We start from the raw sequence: 16,111 nt of genomic DNA, 5'->3' as shown, positions 1-16,111 counted from the left end.
TTTACTATCTCATAGAGAAACTAACACAATTTTCAGGTTCAAAAAGGGCAACGGAACTTGGGATTCCCAGCCAGTCTCCCATGCTGGTACTTGCCTAGCCTTAAGCTTCATCGCTGCTGCGATCTGACAAGAGCACACACATTCAGCTTAGAATGGCCGTTGACAGCAGTTGTTCAATTTGAACCTTCTTCTACTATCTCATAGAGAAACTAACACAATTTTCAGGTTCAAAAAAGTCACCAGAACTTGGGATTCCCAGCCAGTCTCCCATGCTGGTAATTGCCAAGCCTTAAGCTGCATCGCTGCTGCGATCTGACAAGAGCACGCACATTCAGCTTAGAATGGCCGTTGACAGCAGCTGTTCAATTTGAACCTTCTTTTACTATCTCATAGAGAAACTAACACAATTTTCAGGTTCAAAAAGGTCAACGGAACTTGGGATTCCCAGCCAGTCTCCCATGCTGGTACTTGCCAAGCCTTAAGCTGCATTGCTGCTGCGATCTGACGAGAGCAAGCAAATTCAGCTTAGAATGGCCATTGACAGCAGCTTTTCAATTTGACCCTTCTTTTACTATCTCATAGAGAAACTAACAGAATTTTCAGGTTAAAAAAGGGCAACAGAACTTGGGATTCCCAGCCAGTCTCCCATGCTGGTACTTGCCAAGCCTTAAGCTGCATTGCTGCTGCGATCTGACGAGAGCAGGCACATTCAGCTTCGAATGGCTGTTGACAGCAGATGTTCAATTTGAACCTTCTTTTGCTATCTCATAGAGAAACTAACACAATTTTCAGGTTCAAAAAGGTCACCAGAACTTGGGATTCCAAGCCAGTCTCCCATGCTGGTACTTGCCAAGCCTTAAGCTGCATCGCTGCTGCAATCTGACAAGAGCACGCACATTCAGCTTAGAATGGCCGTTGACAGCAGCTGTTCAATTTGAACCTTCTTTTACTATCTCATAGAGAAACTAACACATTTTCAGGTTCAAAACGGTCAACAGAACTTGTGATTCCCAGCCAGTCTCCCATGCTGGTACTTGCCAAGCCTTAAGCTGCATTGCTGCTGCGATCTGACAAGAGCAGGCACATTCAGCTTAGAATGGCCGTTGACAGCAGCTGTTCAATTTGAACCTTCTTTTACTATCTCATAGAGAAACTAACACAATTTTCAGGTTCAAAAAGGTCAACGGAACTTGGGATTCCCAGCCAGTCTCCCATGCTTGTACTTGCCAAGCCTTAAGCTGCATTGCTGCTGCGATCTGACGAGAGCAGGCACATTCAGCTTAGAATGGCCGTTGACAGCAGCTGTTCAATTTGAACCTTCTTTTACTATCTCATAGAGAAACTAACACATTTTCAGGTTCAAAAAGGTCAACGGAACTTGGAATTCCCAGCCAGTCTCCCATGCTGGTACTTGCCAAGCCTTAAGTTGCATTGCTGCTGCGATCTGACGAGAGCAGGCAAATTCAGCTTAGAATGGCCGTTGACAGCAGCTGTTCAATTTGAACCTTCTTTTGCTATCTCATAGAGAAACTAACACAATTTTCAGGTTCAAAAAGGTCAACGGAACTTGGGATTCCCAGCCAGTCTCCCATGCTGGTACTTGCCAAGCCTTAAGCTGCATTGCTGCTGCAATCTGACAAGAGCAGGCACATTCAGCTTAGAATTGCCGTTGACAGCAGCTGTTCAATTTGAACCTTCTTTTACTATCTCATAGAGAAACTAACACAATTTTCAGGTTCAAAAAGGTCACCAGAACTTGGGATTCCCAGCCAGTCTCCCATGCTGGTACTTGCCAAGCCTTAAGCTGCATCGCTGCTGCGATCTGAGAAGAGCACGCACATTCAGCTTAGAATTGCCGTTGACAGCAGCTTTTCAATTTGAACCTTCTTTTACTATCTCATAGAGAAACTAACACAATTTTCAGGTTCAAAAAGATCAACGGAACTTGGGATTCCCAGCCAGTCTCCCATGCTGGTACTTGCCAAGCCTTAAGCTGCATTGCTGCTGCGATCTGACGAGAGCAGGCACATTCAGCTTAGAATGGCCATTGACAGCAGCTGTTCAATTTGAACCTTCTTTTACTATCTCATAGAGAAACCAACACAATTTTCAGGTTCAAAAAGGTCAACAGAACTTGGGATTCCCAGCCAGTCTCCCATGCTGGTACTTGCCAAGCCTTAAGCTGCATCGCTGCTGCGATCTGACAAGAGCACACACATTCAGCTTAGAATGGCCGTTGACAGCAGTTGTTCAATTTGAACCTTCTTCTACTATCTCATAGAGAAACTAACACAATTTTCAGGTTCAAAAAAGTCACCAGTACTTGGGATTCCCAGCCAGTCTCCCATGCTGGTACTTGCCAAGCCTTAAGCTGCATCGCTACTGCGATCTGACAAGAGCACGCACATTCAGCTTAGAATAGCCGTTGACAGCAGCTGTTCAATTTGAACCTTCTTTTACTATCTCATAGAGAAACTAACACAATTTTCAGGTTCAAAAAGGTCAACGGAATTTGGGATTCCCAGCCAGACTCCCATGCTGGTACTTGCCAAGCCTTAAGCTGCATTGCTGCTGCGATCTGACAAGAGCAGGCACATTTAGCTTAGAATGGCCGTTGACAGCAGCATTTCAAATTGAACCTTCTTTTACTATCTCATAGAGAAACTAAAACAATTTTAAAGTTCAAAAAGGTCAACAGAACTTGGGATTCCCAGCCAGTCTCCCATGCTGGTACTTGCCAAGCCTTAAGCTGCATTGCTGCTGCGATCTGACGATAGCAGCCACATTCAGATTAGAATGGCCGTTGACAGCAGCTGTTCAATTTGAACCTTCTTTTGCTATCTCATAGAGAAACTAACACAATTTTCAGGTTCAAAAAGGTCAACGGAACTTGGGATTCCCAGCCAGTCTCCCATGCTGGTACTTGCCAAGCCTTAAGCTGCATTGCTGCTGCGATCTGACGAGAGCAGGCACATTCAGCTTAGAATGGCCGTTGACAGCAGCTGTTCAATTTGAACCTTCTTTTGCTATCTCATAGAGAAACTAACACAATTTTCAGGTTCAAAAAGGTCAACGGAACTTGGGATTCCCAGCCAGTCTCCCATGCTGGTACTTGCCAAGCCTTAAGCTGCATTGCTGCTGCGATCTGACGAGAGCAGGCACATTCAGCTTAGAATGGCCATTGACAGCAGTTGTTCAATTTGAACCTTCTTCTACTATCTCATATAGAAACTAACACAATTTTCAGGTTCAAAAAGGTCACCAGAACTTGGGATTCCAAGCCAGTCTCCCATGCTGGTACTTGCCAAGCCTTAAGCTGCATCGCTGCTGCGATCTGACAAGAGCACGCACATTCAGCTTAGAAAGGCCGTTGACAGCAGCTGTTCAATTTGAACCTTCTTTTACTATCTCTTAGAGAAACTAACACAATTTTCAGGTTCAAAAAGGGCAACGGAACTTGGCATTCCCAGCCAGTCTCCCATGCTGGTACTTGCCAAGCCTTAAGCTGCATTGCTGCTGCGATCTGGCGAGAGCAGGCACATTCAGCTTAGAATGGCCATTGACAGCAGTTGTTCAATTTGAACCTTCTTCTACTATCTTATATAGAAACTAACACAATTTTCAGGTTCAAAAAGGTCAACGGAACTTGGGATTCCCAGCCAGTCTCCCATGCTGGTACTTGCCAAGCCTTAAGCTGCATTGCTGCTGCGATCTGACGAGAGCAGGCACATTCAGCTTAGAATGGCCGTTGACAGCAGCTGTTCAATTTGAACCTTCTTTTACTATCTCATAGAGAAACTAACACAATTTTCAGGTTCAAAAAGGGCAACGGAACTTGGGATTCCCAGCCAGTCTCCCATGCTGGTACTTGCCAAGCCTTAAGCTGCATTGCTGCTGCGATCTGACGAGAGCAGGCACATTCAGCTTAGAATGGCCATTGACAGCAGCTGTTCAATTTGAACCTTCTTTTACTATCTCATAGAGAAACTAACACAATTTTCAGGTTCAAAAAGGTCAACAGAACTTGGGATTCCCAGCCAGTCTCCCATGCTGGTACTTGCCAAGTCTTAAGCTGCATCGCTGCTGCGACCTGACAAGAGCACACACATTCAGCTTAGAATGGCCGTTGACAGCAGTTGTTCAATTTGAACCTTCTTCTACTATCTCATAGAGAAACTAACACAATTTTCAGGTTCAAAAAAGTCACCAGAACTTGGGATTCCCAGCCAGTCTCCCATGCTAGTACTTGCCAAGCCTTAAGCTGCATCGCTACTGCGATCTGACAAGAGCACGCACATTCAGCTTAGAATGGCCGTTGACAGCAGCTGTTCAATTTGAACCTTCTTTTACTATCTCATAGAGAAACTAACACAATTTTCAGGTTCAAAAAGGTCAACGGAATTTGGGATTCCCAGCCAGTCTCCCATGCTGGTACTTGCCAAGCCTTAAGCTGCATTGCTGCTGCGATCTGACAAGAGCAGGCACATTCAGCTTAGAATGGCCGTTGACAGCAACATTTCAAATTGAACCTTCTTTTACTATCTCATAGAGAAACTAAAACAATTTTCAAGTTCAAAAAGGTCAACAGAACTTGGGATTCCCAGCCAGTCTCCCATGCTGGAACTTGCCAAGCCTTAAGCTGCATCGCTGCTGCGATATGACAAGAGCACGCACATTCAGCTTAGAATGGCCGTTGACAGCAGCTGTTCAATTTGAACCTTCTTTTACTATCTCATAGAGAAACTAACACAATTTTCAGGTTCAAAAAGGTCAACAGAACTTGGGATTCCCAGCCAGTCTCCCATGCTGGTACTTGCCAAGCCTTAAGCTGCATTGCTGCTGCGATCTGACGAGAGCAGGCACATTCAGCTTAGAATGGCCGTTGACAGCAGCTGTTCAATTTGAACCTTCTTTTGCTATCTCATAGAGAAACTAACACAATTTTCAGGTTCAAAAAGGGCAACGGAACTTGGGATTCCCAGCCAGTCTCCCATGCTGGTACTTGCCAAGCCTTAAGCTGCATTGCTGCTGCGATCTGACGAGAGCAGGCACATTCAGCTTAGAATGGCCGTTGACAGCAGCTGTTCAATTTGAACCTTCTTTTGCTATCTCATAGAGAAACTAACACAATTTTCAGGTTAAAAAAGGTCAACGGAACTTGGGATTCCCAGCCAGTCTCCCATGCTGGTACTTGCCAAGCCTTAAGCTGCATCGCTGCTGCGATCTGACAAGAGCACGCACATTCAGCTTAGAATGGCCGTTGACAGCAGCTGTTCAATTTGAACCTTCTTCTACTATCTCATAGAGAAACTAACACAATTTTCAGGTTCAAAAAGGTCAACAGAACTTGGGATTCCAAGCCAGTCTCCCATGCTGGTACTTGCCAAGCCTTAAGCTGCATTGCTGCTGCGATCTGACAAGAGCAGGCACATTCAGCTTAGAATGGCCGTTGACAGCAGCATTTCAAATTGAACCTTCTTTTACTATCTCATAGAGAAACTAAAACAATTTTCAAGTTCAAAAAGGTCAACAGGACTTGGGATTCCCAGCCAGTCTCCCATGCTGGAACTTGCCAAGCCTTAAGCTGCATCGCTGCTGCGATCTGACAAAAGCACGCACATTCAGCTTAGAATGGCCGTTGACAGCAACTGTTCAATTTGAACCTTCTTTTACTATCTCATAGAGAAACTAACACAATTTTCAGGTTCAAAAAGGTCAACAGAACTTGGGATTCCCAGCCAGTCTCCCATGCTGGTACTTGCCAAGCCTTAAGCTGCATTGCTGCTGCGATCTGACGAGAGCAGGCACATTCAGCTTAGAATGGCCGTTGACAGCAGCTGTTCAATTTGAACCTTCTTTTGCTATCTCATAGAGAAACGAACACAATTTTCAGGTTAAAAAAGGTCAACGGAACTTGGGATTCCCAGCCAGTCTCCCATGCTGGTACTTGCCAAGCCTTAAGCTGCATTGCTGCTGCGATCTGACGAGAGCAGGCACATTCAGCTTAGAATGGCCATTGACAGCAGTTGTTCAATTTGAACCTTCTTCTACTATCTCATATAGAAACTAACACAATTTTCAGGTTCAAAAAGGTCACCAGAACTTAGGATTCCAAGCCAGTCTCCCATGCTGGTACTTGCCAAGCCTTAAGCTGCATCGCTGCTGCGATCTGACAAGAGCACGCACATTCAGCTTAGAATGGCCGTTGACAGCAGCTGTTCAATTTGAACCTTCTTTTACTATCTCATAGAGAAACTAACACAATTTTCAGGTTCAAAAAGGGCAACGGAACTTGGGATTCCCAGCCAGTCTCCCAAGCTGGTACTTGCCAAGCCTTAAGCTGAATTGCTGCTGCGATCTGGCGAGAGCAGGCACATTCAGCTTAGAATGGCCATTGACAGCAGCTGTTCAATTTGAACCTTCTTCTACTATCTTATATAGAAACTAACACAATTTTCAGGTTCAAAAAGGTCACCAGAACTTGGGATTCCAAGCCAGTCTCCCATGCTGGTACTTGCCAAGCCTTAAGCTGCATTGCTGCTGCAATCTGACAAGAGCAGGCACATTCAGCTTAGAATGGCCGTTGACAGCAGCTGTTCAATTTGAACCTTCTTTTGCTATCTCATAGAGAAACTAACACAATTTTCAGGTTCAAAAAGGTCACCAGAACTTGGGATTCCAAGCCAGTCTCCCATGCTGGTACTTGCCAAGCCTTAAGCTGCATCGCTGCTGCGATCTGACAAGAGCACGCACATTCAGCTTAGAATGGCCGTTGACAGCAGCTGTTCAATTTGAACCTTCTTTTACTATCTCATAGAGAAACTAACACAATTTTCAGGTTCAAAACGGTCAACGGAACTTGGGATTCCCAGCCAGTCTCCCATGCTGGTACTTGCCAAGCCTTAAGCTGCATTGCTGCTGCGATCTGACGAGAGCAGGCACATTCAGCTTAGAATTGCCGTTGACAGCAGCTGTTCAATTTGAACCTTCTTTTACTATCTCATAGAGAAACTAACACAATTTTCAGGTTCAAAAAGGTCAACAGAACTTGGGATTCCCAGCCAGTCTCCCATGCTGGTACTTGCCAAGCCTTAATCTGCATCGCTGCTGCGATCTGAAAAGAGCACACACATTCAGCTTAGAATGGCCGTTGACAGCAGTTGTTCAATTTGAACCTTCTTCTACTATCTCATAGAGAAACTAACACAATTTTCAGGTTCAAAAAGGTCACCAGAACTTGGGATTCCCAGCCAGTCTCCCATGCTGGTACTTGCCAAGCCTTAAGCTGCATCGCTGCTGCGATCTGACAAGAGCACGCACATTCAGCTTAGAATTGCCGTTGACAGCAGCTTTTCAATTTGAACCTTCTTTTACTATCTCATACAGAAACTAACACAATTTTCAGGTTCAAAAAGGTCAACGGAACTTGGGATTCCCAGCCAGTCTCCCATGCTGGTACTTGCCAAGCCTTAAGCTGCATTGCTGCTGCGATCTGACGAGAGCAGGCACATTAAGCTTAGAATGGCCATTGACAGCAGTTGTTCAATTTGAACCTTCTTTTACTATCTCATAGAGAAACTAACACAATTTTCAGGTTCAAAAAGGTCAACAGAACTTGGGATTCCCAGCCAGTCTCCCATGCTGGTACTTGCCAAGCCTTAAGCTGCATTGCTGCTGCGATCTGACGAGAGCAGGCACATTCAGCTTAGAATGGCCGTTGACAGCAGCCGTTCAATTTGAACCTTCTTTTGCTATCTCATAGAGAAACGAACACAATTTTCAGGTTAAAAAAGGTCAACGGAACTTGGGATTCCCAGCCAGTCTCCCATGCTGGTACTTGCCAAGCCTTAAGCTGCATTGCTGCTGCGATCTGACGAGAGCAGGCACATTCAGCTTACAATGGCCATTGACAGCAGTTGTTCAATTTGAACCTTCTTTTACTATCTCATAGAGAAACTAACACAATTTTCAGGTTCAAAAAGGGCAACGGAACTTGGGATTCCCAGCCAGTCTCCCATGCTGGTACTTGCCAAGCCTTAAGCTGCATTGCTGCTGCGATCTGGCGAGAGCAGGCACATTCAGCTTAGAATGGCCATTGACAGCAGTTGTTCAATTTGAACCTTCTTCTACTATCTTATATAGAAACTAACACAATTTTCAGGTTCAAAAAGGTCACCAGAACTTGGGATTCCAAACCAGTCTCCCATGCTGGTACTTGCCAAGCCTTAAGCTGCATTGCTGCTGCAATCTGACAAGAGCAGGCACATTCAGCTTAGAATGGCCGTTGACGGCAGCTGTTCAATTTGAACCTTCTTTTGCTATCTCATAGAGAAACTAACACAATTTTCAGGTTCAAAAAGGTCACCAGAACTTGGGATTCCAAGCCAGTCTCCCATGCTGGTACTTGCCAAGCCTTAAGCTGCATCGCTGCTGCGATCTGACAAGAGCACGCACATTCAGCTTAGAATGGCCGTTGACAGCAGCTGTTCAATTTGAACCTTCTTTTACTATCTCATAGAGAAACTAACACATTTTCAGGTTCAAAAAGGTCAACAGAACTTGGGATTCCCAGCCAGTCTCCCATGCTGGTACTTGCCAAGCCTTAAGCTGCATTGCTGCTGCGATCTGACGAGAGCAGGCACATTCAGCTTAGAATGGCTGTTGACAGCAGCTGTTCAATTTGAACCTTCTTTTACTATCTCATAGAGAAACTAACACAATTTTCAGGTTCAAAAAGCTTAACGGAACTTGGGATTCCCAGCCAGTCTCCCATGCTGGTACTTGCCAAGCCTTAAGCTGCATTGCTGCTGCGATCTGACAAGAGCAGGCACATTCAGCTTAGAATGGCCGTTGACAGCAGCATTTCAAATTGAACCTTCTTTTATTATCTCATAGAGAAACTAAAACAATTTTCAAGTTCAAAAAGGTCAACAGAACTTGGGATTCCCAGCCAGTCTCCCATGCTGGAACTTGCCAAGCCTTAAGCTGCATCGCTGCTGCGATCTGACAAGAGCACGCACATTCAGCTTAGAATGGCCGTTGACAGCAGCTGTTCAATTTGAACCTTCTTTTACTATCTCATAGAGAAACTAACACAATTTTCAGGTTCAAAAAGGTCAACGGAACTTGGGATTCCCAGCCAGTCTCCCATGCTGGTACTTGCCAAGCCTTAAGCTGCATTGCTGCTGCGATCTGACGAGAGCAGGCAAATTCAGCTTAGAATGGCCATTGACAGCAGCTTTTCAATTTGACCCTTCTTTTACTATCTCATAGAGAAACTAACAGAATTTTCAGGTTAAAAAAGGGCAACAGAACTTGGGATTCCCAGCCAGTCTCCCATGCTGGTACTTGCCAAGCCTTAAGCTGCATTGCTGCTGCGATCTGACGAGAGCAGGCACATTCAGCTTCGAATGGCTGTTGACAGCAGCTGTTCAATTTGAACCTTCTTTTGCTATCTCATAGAGAAACTAACACAATTTTCAGGTTCAAAAAGGTCACCAGAACTTGGGATTCCAAGCCAGTCTCCCATGCTGGTACTTGCCAAGCCTTAAGCTGCATCGCTGCTGCAATCTGACAAGAGCACGCACATTCAGCTTAGAATGGCCGTTGACAGCAGCTGTTCAATTTGAACCTTCTTTTACTATCACATAGAGAAACTAACACATTTTCAGGTTCAAAACGGTCAACAGAACTTGTGATTCCCAGCCAGTCTCCCATGCTGGTACTTGCCAAGCCTTAAGCTGCATTGCTGCTGCGATCTGACGAGAGCAGGCACATTCAGCTTAGAATGGCCGTTGACAGCAGCTGTTCAATTTGAACCTTCTTTTACTATCTCATAGAGAAACTAACACAATTTTCAGGTTCAAAAAGGTCAACGGAACTTGGGATTCCCAGCCAGTCTCCCATGCTTGTACTTGCCAAGCCTTAAGCTGCATTGCTGCTGCGATCTGACGAGAGCAGGCACATTCAGCTTAGAATGGCCGTTGACAGCAGCTGTTCAATTTGAACCTTCTTTTACTATCTCATAGAGAAACTAACACATTTTCAGGTTCAAAAAGGTCAACGGAACTTGGAATTCCCAGCCAGTCTCCCATGCTGGTACTTGCCAAGCCTTAAGTTGCATTGCTGCTGCGATCTGACGAGAGCAGGCAAATTCAGCTTAGAATGGCCGTTGACAGCAGCTGTTCAATTTGAACCTTCTTTTGCTATCTCATAGAGAAACTAACACAATTTTCAGGTTCAAAACGGTCAACGGAACTTGGGATTCCCAGCCAGTCTCCCATGCTGGTACTTGCCAAGCCTTAAGCTGCATTGCTGCTGCAATCTGACAAGAGCAGGCACATTCAGCTTAGAATTGCCGTTGACAGCAGCTGTTCAATTTGAACCTTCTTTTACTATCTCATAGAGAAACTAACACAATTTTCAGGTTCAAAAAGGTCACCAGAACTTGGGATTCCCAGCCAGTCTCCCATGCTGGTACTTGCCAAGCCTTAAGCTGCATCGCTGCTGCGATCTGAGAAGAGCACGCACATTCAGCTTAGAATTGCCGTTGACAGCAGCTTTTCAATTTGAACCTTCTTTTACTATCTCATAGAGAAACTAACACAATTTTCAGGTTCAAAAAGGTCAACGGAACTTGGGATTCCCAGCCAGTCTCCCATGCTGGTACTTGCCAAGCCTTAAGCTGCATTGCTGCTGTGATCTGACGAGAGCAGGCACATTCAGCTTAGAATGGCCATTGACAGCAGCTGTTCAATTTGAACCTTCTTTTACTATCTCATAGAGAAACCAACACAATTTTCAGGTTCAAAAAGGTCAGCAGAACTTGGGATTCCCAGCCAGTCTCCCATGCTGGTACTTGCCAAGCCTTAAGCTGCATCGCTGCTGCGATCTGACAAGAGCACACACATTCAGCTTAGAATGGCCGTTGACAGCAGTTGTTCAATTTGAACCTTCTTCTACTATCTCATAGAGAAACTAACACAATTTTCAGGTTCAAAAAAGTCACCAGTACTTGGGATTCCCAGCCAGTCTCCCATGCTGGTACTTGCCAAGCCTTAAGCTGCATCGCTACTGCGATCTGACAAGAGCACGCACATTCAGCTTAGAATAGCCGTTGACAGCAGCTGTTCAATTTGAACCTTCTTTTACTATCTCATAGAGAAACTAACACAATTTTCAGGTTCAAAAAGGTCAACGGAATTTGGGATTCCCAGCCAGACTCCCATGCTGGTACTTGCCAAGCCTTAAGCTGCATTGCTGCTGCGATCTGACAAGAGCAGGCACATTTAGCTTAGAATGGCCGTTGACAGCAGCATTTCAAATTGAACCTTCTTTTACTATCTCATAGAGAAACTAAAACAATTTTAAAGTTCAAAAAGGTCAACAGAACTTGGGATTCCCAGCCAGTCTCCCATGCTGGAACTTGCCAAGCCTTAAGCTGCATTGCTGCTGCGATCTGACGATAGCAGCCACATTCAGATTAGAATGGCCGTTGACAGCAGCTGTTCAATTTGAACCTTCTTTTGCTATCTCATAGAGAAACTAACACAATTTTCAGGTTCAAAAAGGTCAACGGAACTTGGGATTCCCAGCCAGTCTCCCATGCTGGTACTTGCCAAGCCTTAAGCTGCATTGCTGCTGCGATCTGACGAGAGCAGGCACATTCAGCTTAGAATGGCCGTTGACAGCAGCTGTTCAATTTGAACCTTCTTTTGCTATCTCATAGAGAAACTAACACAATTTTCAGGTTCAAAAAGGTCAACGGAACTTGGGATTCCCAGCCAGTCTCCCATGCTGGTACTTGCCAAGCCTTAAGCTGCTGCGATCTGACGAGAGCAGGCACATTCAGCTTAGAATGGCCATTGACAGCAGTTGTTCAATTTGAACCTTCTTCTACTATCTCATATAGAAACTAACACAATTTTCAGGTTCAAAAAGGTCACCAGAACTTGGGATTCCAAGCCAGTCTCCCATGCTGGTACTTGCCAAGCCTTAAGCTGCATCGCTGCTGCGATCTGACAAGAGCACGCACATTCAGCTTAGAAAGGCCGTTGACAGCAGCTGTTCAATTTGAACCTTCTTTTACTATCTCTTAGAGAAACTAACACAATTTTCAGGTTCAAAAAGGGCAACGGAACTTGGCATTCCCAGCCAGTCTCCCATGCTGGTATTTGCCAAGCCTTAAGCTGCATTGCTGCTGCGATCTGGCGAGAGCAGGCACATTCAGCTTAGAATGGCCATTGACAGCAGTTGTTCAATTTGAACCTTCTTCTACTATCTTATATAGAAACTAACACAATTTTCAGGTTCAAAAAGGTCACCAGAACTTGGGATTCCAAGCCAGTCTCCCATGCTGGTACTTGCCAAGCCTTAAGCTGCATTGCTGCTGCAATCTGACAAGAGCAGGCACATTCAGCTTAGAATGGCCGTTGACAGCAGCTGTTCAATTTGAACCTTCTTTTGCTATCTCATAGAGAAACTAACACAATTTTCAGGTTCAAAAAGGTCACCAGAACTTGGGATTCCAAGCCAGTCTCCCATGCTGGTACTTGCCAAGCCTTAAGCTGCATTGCTGCTGCGATCTGACGAGAGCAGGCACATTCAGCTTAGAATGGCCGTTGACAGCAGCTGTTCAATTTGAACCTTCTTTTACTATCTCATAGAGAAACTAACACCATTTTCAGGTTCAAAAAGGTCAACGGAAATTGGAATTCCCAGCCAGTCTCCCATGCTGGTACTTGCCAAGCCTTAAGTTGCATTGCTGCTGCGATCTGACGAGAGCAGGCAAATTCAGCTTAGAATGGCCGTTGACAGCAGCTGTTCAATTTGAACCTTCTTTTGCTATCTCATAGAGAAACTAACACAATTTTCAGGTTCAAAACGGTCAACGGAACTTGGGATTCCCAGCCAGTCTCCCATGCTGGTACTTGCCAAGCCTTAAGCTGCATTGCTGCTGCAATCTGACGAGAGCAGGCACATTCAGCTTAGAATTGCCGTTGACAGCAGCTGTTCAATTTGAACCTTCTTTTACTATCTCATAGAGAAACTAACACAATTTTCAGGTTCAAAAAGGGCAACGGAACTTGGGATTCCCAGCCAGTCTCCCATGCTGGTACTTGCCAAGCCTTAAGCTGCATTGCTGCTGCGATCTGACGAGAGCAGGCACATTCAGCTTAGAATGGCCATTGACAGCAGCTGTTCAATTTGAACCTTCTTTTACTATCTCATAGAGAAACTAACACAATTTTCAGGTTCAAAAAGGTCAACAGAACTTGGGATTCCCAGCCAGTCTCCCATGCTGGTACTTGCCAAGCCTTAAGCTGCATCGCTGCTGCGATCTGACAAGAGCACACACATTCAGCTTAGAATGGCCGTTGACAGCAGTTGTTCAATTTGAACCTTCTTCTACTATCTCATAGAGAAACTAACACAATTTTCAGGTTCAAAAAAGTCACCAGAACTTGGGATTCCCAGCCAGTCTCCCATGCTAGTACTTGCCAAGCCTTAAGCTGCATCGCTACTGCGATCTGACAAGAGCACGCACATTCAGCTTAGAATGGCCGTTGACAGCAGCTGTTCAATTTGAACCTTCTTTTACTATCTCATAGAGAAACTAACACAATTTTCAGGTTCAAAAAGGTCAACGGAATTTGGGATTCCCAGCCAGTCTCCCATGCTGGTACTTGCCAAGCCTTAAGCTGCATTGCTGCTGCGATCTGACAAGAGCAGGCACATTCAGCTTAGAATGGCCGTTGACAGCAACATTTCAAATTGAACCTTCTTTTACTATCTCATAGAGAAACTAAAACAATTTTCAAGTTCAAAAAGGGCAACGGAACTTGGGATTCCCAGCCAGTCTCCCATGCTGGTACTTGCCAAGCCTTAAGCTGCATTGCTGCTGCGATCTGATGAGAGCAGGCAAATTCAGCTTAGAATGGCCATTGACAGCAGCTTTTCAATTTGACCCTTCTTTTACTATCTCATAGAGAAACTAACAGAATTTTCAGGTTAAAAAAGGGCAACAGAACTTGGGATTCCCAGCCAGTCTCCCATGCTGGTACTTGCCAAGCCTTAAGCTGCATTGCTGCTGCGATCTGACGATAGCAGCCACATTCAGCTTAGAATGGCCGTTGACAGCAGCTGTTCAATTTGAACCTTCTTTTGCTATCTCATAGAGAAACTAACACAATTTTCAGGTTCAAAAAGGTCAACGGAACTTGGGATTCCCAGCCAGTCTCCCATGCTGGTACTTGCCAAGCCTTAAGCTGCATCGCTGCTGCGATCTGAAAAGAGCACACACGTTCAGCTTAGAATGGCCGTTGACAGCAGTTGTTCAATTTGAACCTTCTTCTACTATCTCATAGAGAAACTAACACAATTTTCAGGTTCAAAAAGGTCAACAGAACTTGGGATTCCAAGCCAGTCTCCCATGCTGGTACTTGCCAAGCCTTAAGCTGCATTGCTGCTGCGATCTGACAAGAGCAGGCACATTCAGCTTAGAATGGCCGTTGACAGCAGCATTTCAAATTGAACCTTCTTTTACTATCTCATAGAGAAACTAAAACAATTTTCAAGTTCAAAAAGGTCAACAGGACTTGGGATTCCCAGCCAGTCTCCCATGCTGGAACTTGCCAAGCCTTAAGCTGCATCGCTGCTGCGATCTGACAAGAGCACGCACATTCAGCTTAGAATGGCCGTTGACAGCAGCTGTTCAATTTGAACCTTCTTTTACTATCTCATAGAGAAACTAACACAATTTTCAGGTTCAAAAAGGTCAACAGAACTTGGGATTCCCAGCCAGTCTCCCATGCTGGTACTTGCCAAGCCTTAAGCTGCATTGCTGCTGCGATCTGACGAGAGCAGGCACATTCAGCTTAGAATGGCCGTTGACAGCAGCTGTTCAATTTGAACCTTCTTTTGCTATCTCATAGAGAAACGAACACAATTTTCAGGTTAAAAAAGGTCAACGGAACTTGGGATTCCCAGCCAGTCTCCCATGCTGGTACTTGCCAAGCCTTAAGCTGCATTGCAGCTGCGATCTGACGAGAGCACACACATTCAGCTTAGAATAGCCATTGACAGCAGTTGTTCAATTTGAACCTTCTTCTACTATCTCATATAGAAACTAACACAATTTTCAGGTTCAAAAAGGTCACCAGAACTTGGGATTCCAAGCCAGTCTCCCATGCTGGTACTTGCCAAGCCTTAAGCTGCATCGCTGCTGCGATCTGACAAGAGCATGCACATTCAGCTTAGAATGGCCGTTGACAGCAGCTGTTCAATTTGAACCTTCTTTTACTATCTCATAGAGAAACTAACACAATTTTCAGGTTCAAAAAGGGCAACGGAACTTGGGATTCCCAGCCAGTCTCCCATGCTGGTACTTGCCAAGCCTTAAGCTGAATTGCTGCTGCGATCTGGCGAGAGCAGGCACATTCAGCTTAGAATGGCCATTGACAGCAGCTGTTCAATTTGAACCTTCTTCTACTATCTTATATAGAAACTAACACAATTTTCAGGTTCAAAAAGGTCACCAGAACTTGGGATTCCAAGCCAGTCTCCCATGCTGGTACTTGCCAAGCCTTAAGCTGCATTGCTGCTGCAATCTGACAAGAGCAGGCACATTCAGCTTAGAATGGCCGTTGACAGCAGCTGTTCAATTTGAACCTTCTTTTGCTATCTCATAGAGAAACTAACACAATTTTCAGGTTCAAAAAGGTCACCAGAACTTGGGATTCCAAGCCAGTCTCCCATGCTGGTACTTGCCAAGCCTTAAGCTGCATCGCTGCTGCGATCTGACAAGAGCACGCACATTCAGCTTAGAATGGCCGTTGACAGCAGCTGTTCAATTTGAACCTTCTTTTACTATCTCATAGAGAAACTAACACAATTTTCAGGTTCAAAACGGTCAACGGAACTTGGGATTCCCAGCCAGTCTCCCATGCTGGTACTTGCCAAGCCTTAAGCTGCATTGCTGCTGCGATCTGACGAGAGCAGGCACATTCAGCTTAGAATTGCCGTTGACAGCAGCTGTTCAATTTGAACCTTCTTTTACTATCTCATAGAGAAACTAACACAATTTTCAGGTTCAAAAAGGTCAACAGAACTT

The 16,111-nt window shown here is 45.0% G+C and overlaps 39 pseudogenes; all 39 read right to left on the bottom strand.

Moving 5' to 3' along the window:
• Positions 1-423: 423 nt before the first annotated feature.
• Positions 424-542, bottom strand: LOC140094573 (5S ribosomal RNA; annotated as a pseudogene).
• Positions 543-612: 70 nt separating this feature from the next.
• Positions 613-731, bottom strand: LOC140096770 (5S ribosomal RNA; annotated as a pseudogene).
• A 258-nt stretch (positions 732-989) lies between these two features.
• On the bottom strand, positions 990-1,108 carry LOC140096281 (5S ribosomal RNA; annotated as a pseudogene).
• A 70-nt stretch (positions 1,109-1,178) lies between these two features.
• LOC140086214 (5S ribosomal RNA) lies at positions 1,179-1,297 on the bottom strand (annotated as a pseudogene).
• A 69-nt stretch (positions 1,298-1,366) lies between these two features.
• On the bottom strand, positions 1,367-1,485 carry LOC140093374 (5S ribosomal RNA; annotated as a pseudogene).
• Positions 1,486-1,933: 448 nt separating this feature from the next.
• Positions 1,934-2,052, bottom strand: LOC140087232 (5S ribosomal RNA; annotated as a pseudogene).
• Positions 2,053-2,878: 826 nt separating this feature from the next.
• Positions 2,879-2,997, bottom strand: LOC140093227 (5S ribosomal RNA; annotated as a pseudogene).
• A 70-nt stretch (positions 2,998-3,067) lies between these two features.
• LOC140082746 (5S ribosomal RNA) lies at positions 3,068-3,186 on the bottom strand (annotated as a pseudogene).
• A 259-nt stretch (positions 3,187-3,445) lies between these two features.
• On the bottom strand, positions 3,446-3,564 carry LOC140098211 (5S ribosomal RNA; annotated as a pseudogene).
• Positions 3,565-3,634: 70 nt separating this feature from the next.
• On the bottom strand, positions 3,635-3,753 carry LOC140093214 (5S ribosomal RNA; annotated as a pseudogene).
• A 70-nt stretch (positions 3,754-3,823) lies between these two features.
• LOC140089147 (5S ribosomal RNA) lies at positions 3,824-3,942 on the bottom strand (annotated as a pseudogene).
• A 448-nt stretch (positions 3,943-4,390) lies between these two features.
• LOC140098480 (5S ribosomal RNA) lies at positions 4,391-4,509 on the bottom strand (annotated as a pseudogene).
• Positions 4,510-4,768: 259 nt separating this feature from the next.
• On the bottom strand, positions 4,769-4,887 carry LOC140079329 (5S ribosomal RNA; annotated as a pseudogene).
• A 70-nt stretch (positions 4,888-4,957) lies between these two features.
• Positions 4,958-5,076, bottom strand: LOC140084743 (5S ribosomal RNA; annotated as a pseudogene).
• A 70-nt stretch (positions 5,077-5,146) lies between these two features.
• Positions 5,147-5,265, bottom strand: LOC140095930 (5S ribosomal RNA; annotated as a pseudogene).
• Positions 5,266-5,335: 70 nt separating this feature from the next.
• LOC140096507 (5S ribosomal RNA) lies at positions 5,336-5,454 on the bottom strand (annotated as a pseudogene).
• A 259-nt stretch (positions 5,455-5,713) lies between these two features.
• On the bottom strand, positions 5,714-5,832 carry LOC140079328 (5S ribosomal RNA; annotated as a pseudogene).
• A 70-nt stretch (positions 5,833-5,902) lies between these two features.
• On the bottom strand, positions 5,903-6,021 carry LOC140082745 (5S ribosomal RNA; annotated as a pseudogene).
• An 826-nt stretch (positions 6,022-6,847) lies between these two features.
• LOC140083935 (5S ribosomal RNA) lies at positions 6,848-6,966 on the bottom strand (annotated as a pseudogene).
• A 448-nt stretch (positions 6,967-7,414) lies between these two features.
• LOC140087300 (5S ribosomal RNA) lies at positions 7,415-7,533 on the bottom strand (annotated as a pseudogene).
• Positions 7,534-7,603: 70 nt separating this feature from the next.
• LOC140079327 (5S ribosomal RNA) lies at positions 7,604-7,722 on the bottom strand (annotated as a pseudogene).
• Positions 7,723-7,792: 70 nt separating this feature from the next.
• Positions 7,793-7,911, bottom strand: LOC140095285 (5S ribosomal RNA; annotated as a pseudogene).
• Positions 7,912-7,981: 70 nt separating this feature from the next.
• Positions 7,982-8,100, bottom strand: LOC140096946 (5S ribosomal RNA; annotated as a pseudogene).
• Positions 8,101-8,547: 447 nt separating this feature from the next.
• On the bottom strand, positions 8,548-8,666 carry LOC140081775 (5S ribosomal RNA; annotated as a pseudogene).
• A 448-nt stretch (positions 8,667-9,114) lies between these two features.
• Positions 9,115-9,233, bottom strand: LOC140089374 (5S ribosomal RNA; annotated as a pseudogene).
• A 70-nt stretch (positions 9,234-9,303) lies between these two features.
• Positions 9,304-9,422, bottom strand: LOC140096769 (5S ribosomal RNA; annotated as a pseudogene).
• Positions 9,423-9,680: 258 nt separating this feature from the next.
• Positions 9,681-9,799, bottom strand: LOC140086629 (5S ribosomal RNA; annotated as a pseudogene).
• Positions 9,800-9,869: 70 nt separating this feature from the next.
• LOC140086213 (5S ribosomal RNA) lies at positions 9,870-9,988 on the bottom strand (annotated as a pseudogene).
• A 69-nt stretch (positions 9,989-10,057) lies between these two features.
• On the bottom strand, positions 10,058-10,176 carry LOC140093372 (5S ribosomal RNA; annotated as a pseudogene).
• Positions 10,177-10,624: 448 nt separating this feature from the next.
• Positions 10,625-10,743, bottom strand: LOC140092456 (5S ribosomal RNA; annotated as a pseudogene).
• An 826-nt stretch (positions 10,744-11,569) lies between these two features.
• Positions 11,570-11,688, bottom strand: LOC140093201 (5S ribosomal RNA; annotated as a pseudogene).
• An 818-nt stretch (positions 11,689-12,506) lies between these two features.
• LOC140097982 (5S ribosomal RNA) lies at positions 12,507-12,625 on the bottom strand (annotated as a pseudogene).
• Positions 12,626-12,884: 259 nt separating this feature from the next.
• LOC140093561 (5S ribosomal RNA) lies at positions 12,885-13,003 on the bottom strand (annotated as a pseudogene).
• A 70-nt stretch (positions 13,004-13,073) lies between these two features.
• LOC140089146 (5S ribosomal RNA) lies at positions 13,074-13,192 on the bottom strand (annotated as a pseudogene).
• Positions 13,193-13,640: 448 nt separating this feature from the next.
• On the bottom strand, positions 13,641-13,759 carry LOC140098478 (5S ribosomal RNA; annotated as a pseudogene).
• A 70-nt stretch (positions 13,760-13,829) lies between these two features.
• LOC140092526 (5S ribosomal RNA) lies at positions 13,830-13,948 on the bottom strand (annotated as a pseudogene).
• Positions 13,949-14,396: 448 nt separating this feature from the next.
• LOC140096506 (5S ribosomal RNA) lies at positions 14,397-14,515 on the bottom strand (annotated as a pseudogene).
• Positions 14,516-14,774: 259 nt separating this feature from the next.
• On the bottom strand, positions 14,775-14,893 carry LOC140079326 (5S ribosomal RNA; annotated as a pseudogene).
• A 1,015-nt stretch (positions 14,894-15,908) lies between these two features.
• Positions 15,909-16,027, bottom strand: LOC140083934 (5S ribosomal RNA; annotated as a pseudogene).
• Between the last annotated feature and the right edge of the window lie 84 nt (positions 16,028-16,111).

Source organism: Engystomops pustulosus, chromosome 9 (genome assembly GCF_040894005.1).
Source record: "Engystomops pustulosus chromosome 9, aEngPut4.maternal, whole genome shotgun sequence".
NCBI classification, from domain to species: domain Eukaryota; kingdom Metazoa; phylum Chordata; class Amphibia; order Anura; family Leptodactylidae; genus Engystomops; species Engystomops pustulosus.
Note: the sequence above shows the minus strand (reverse complement) of the source record. Positions and strands in the feature narration are given on the sequence as shown.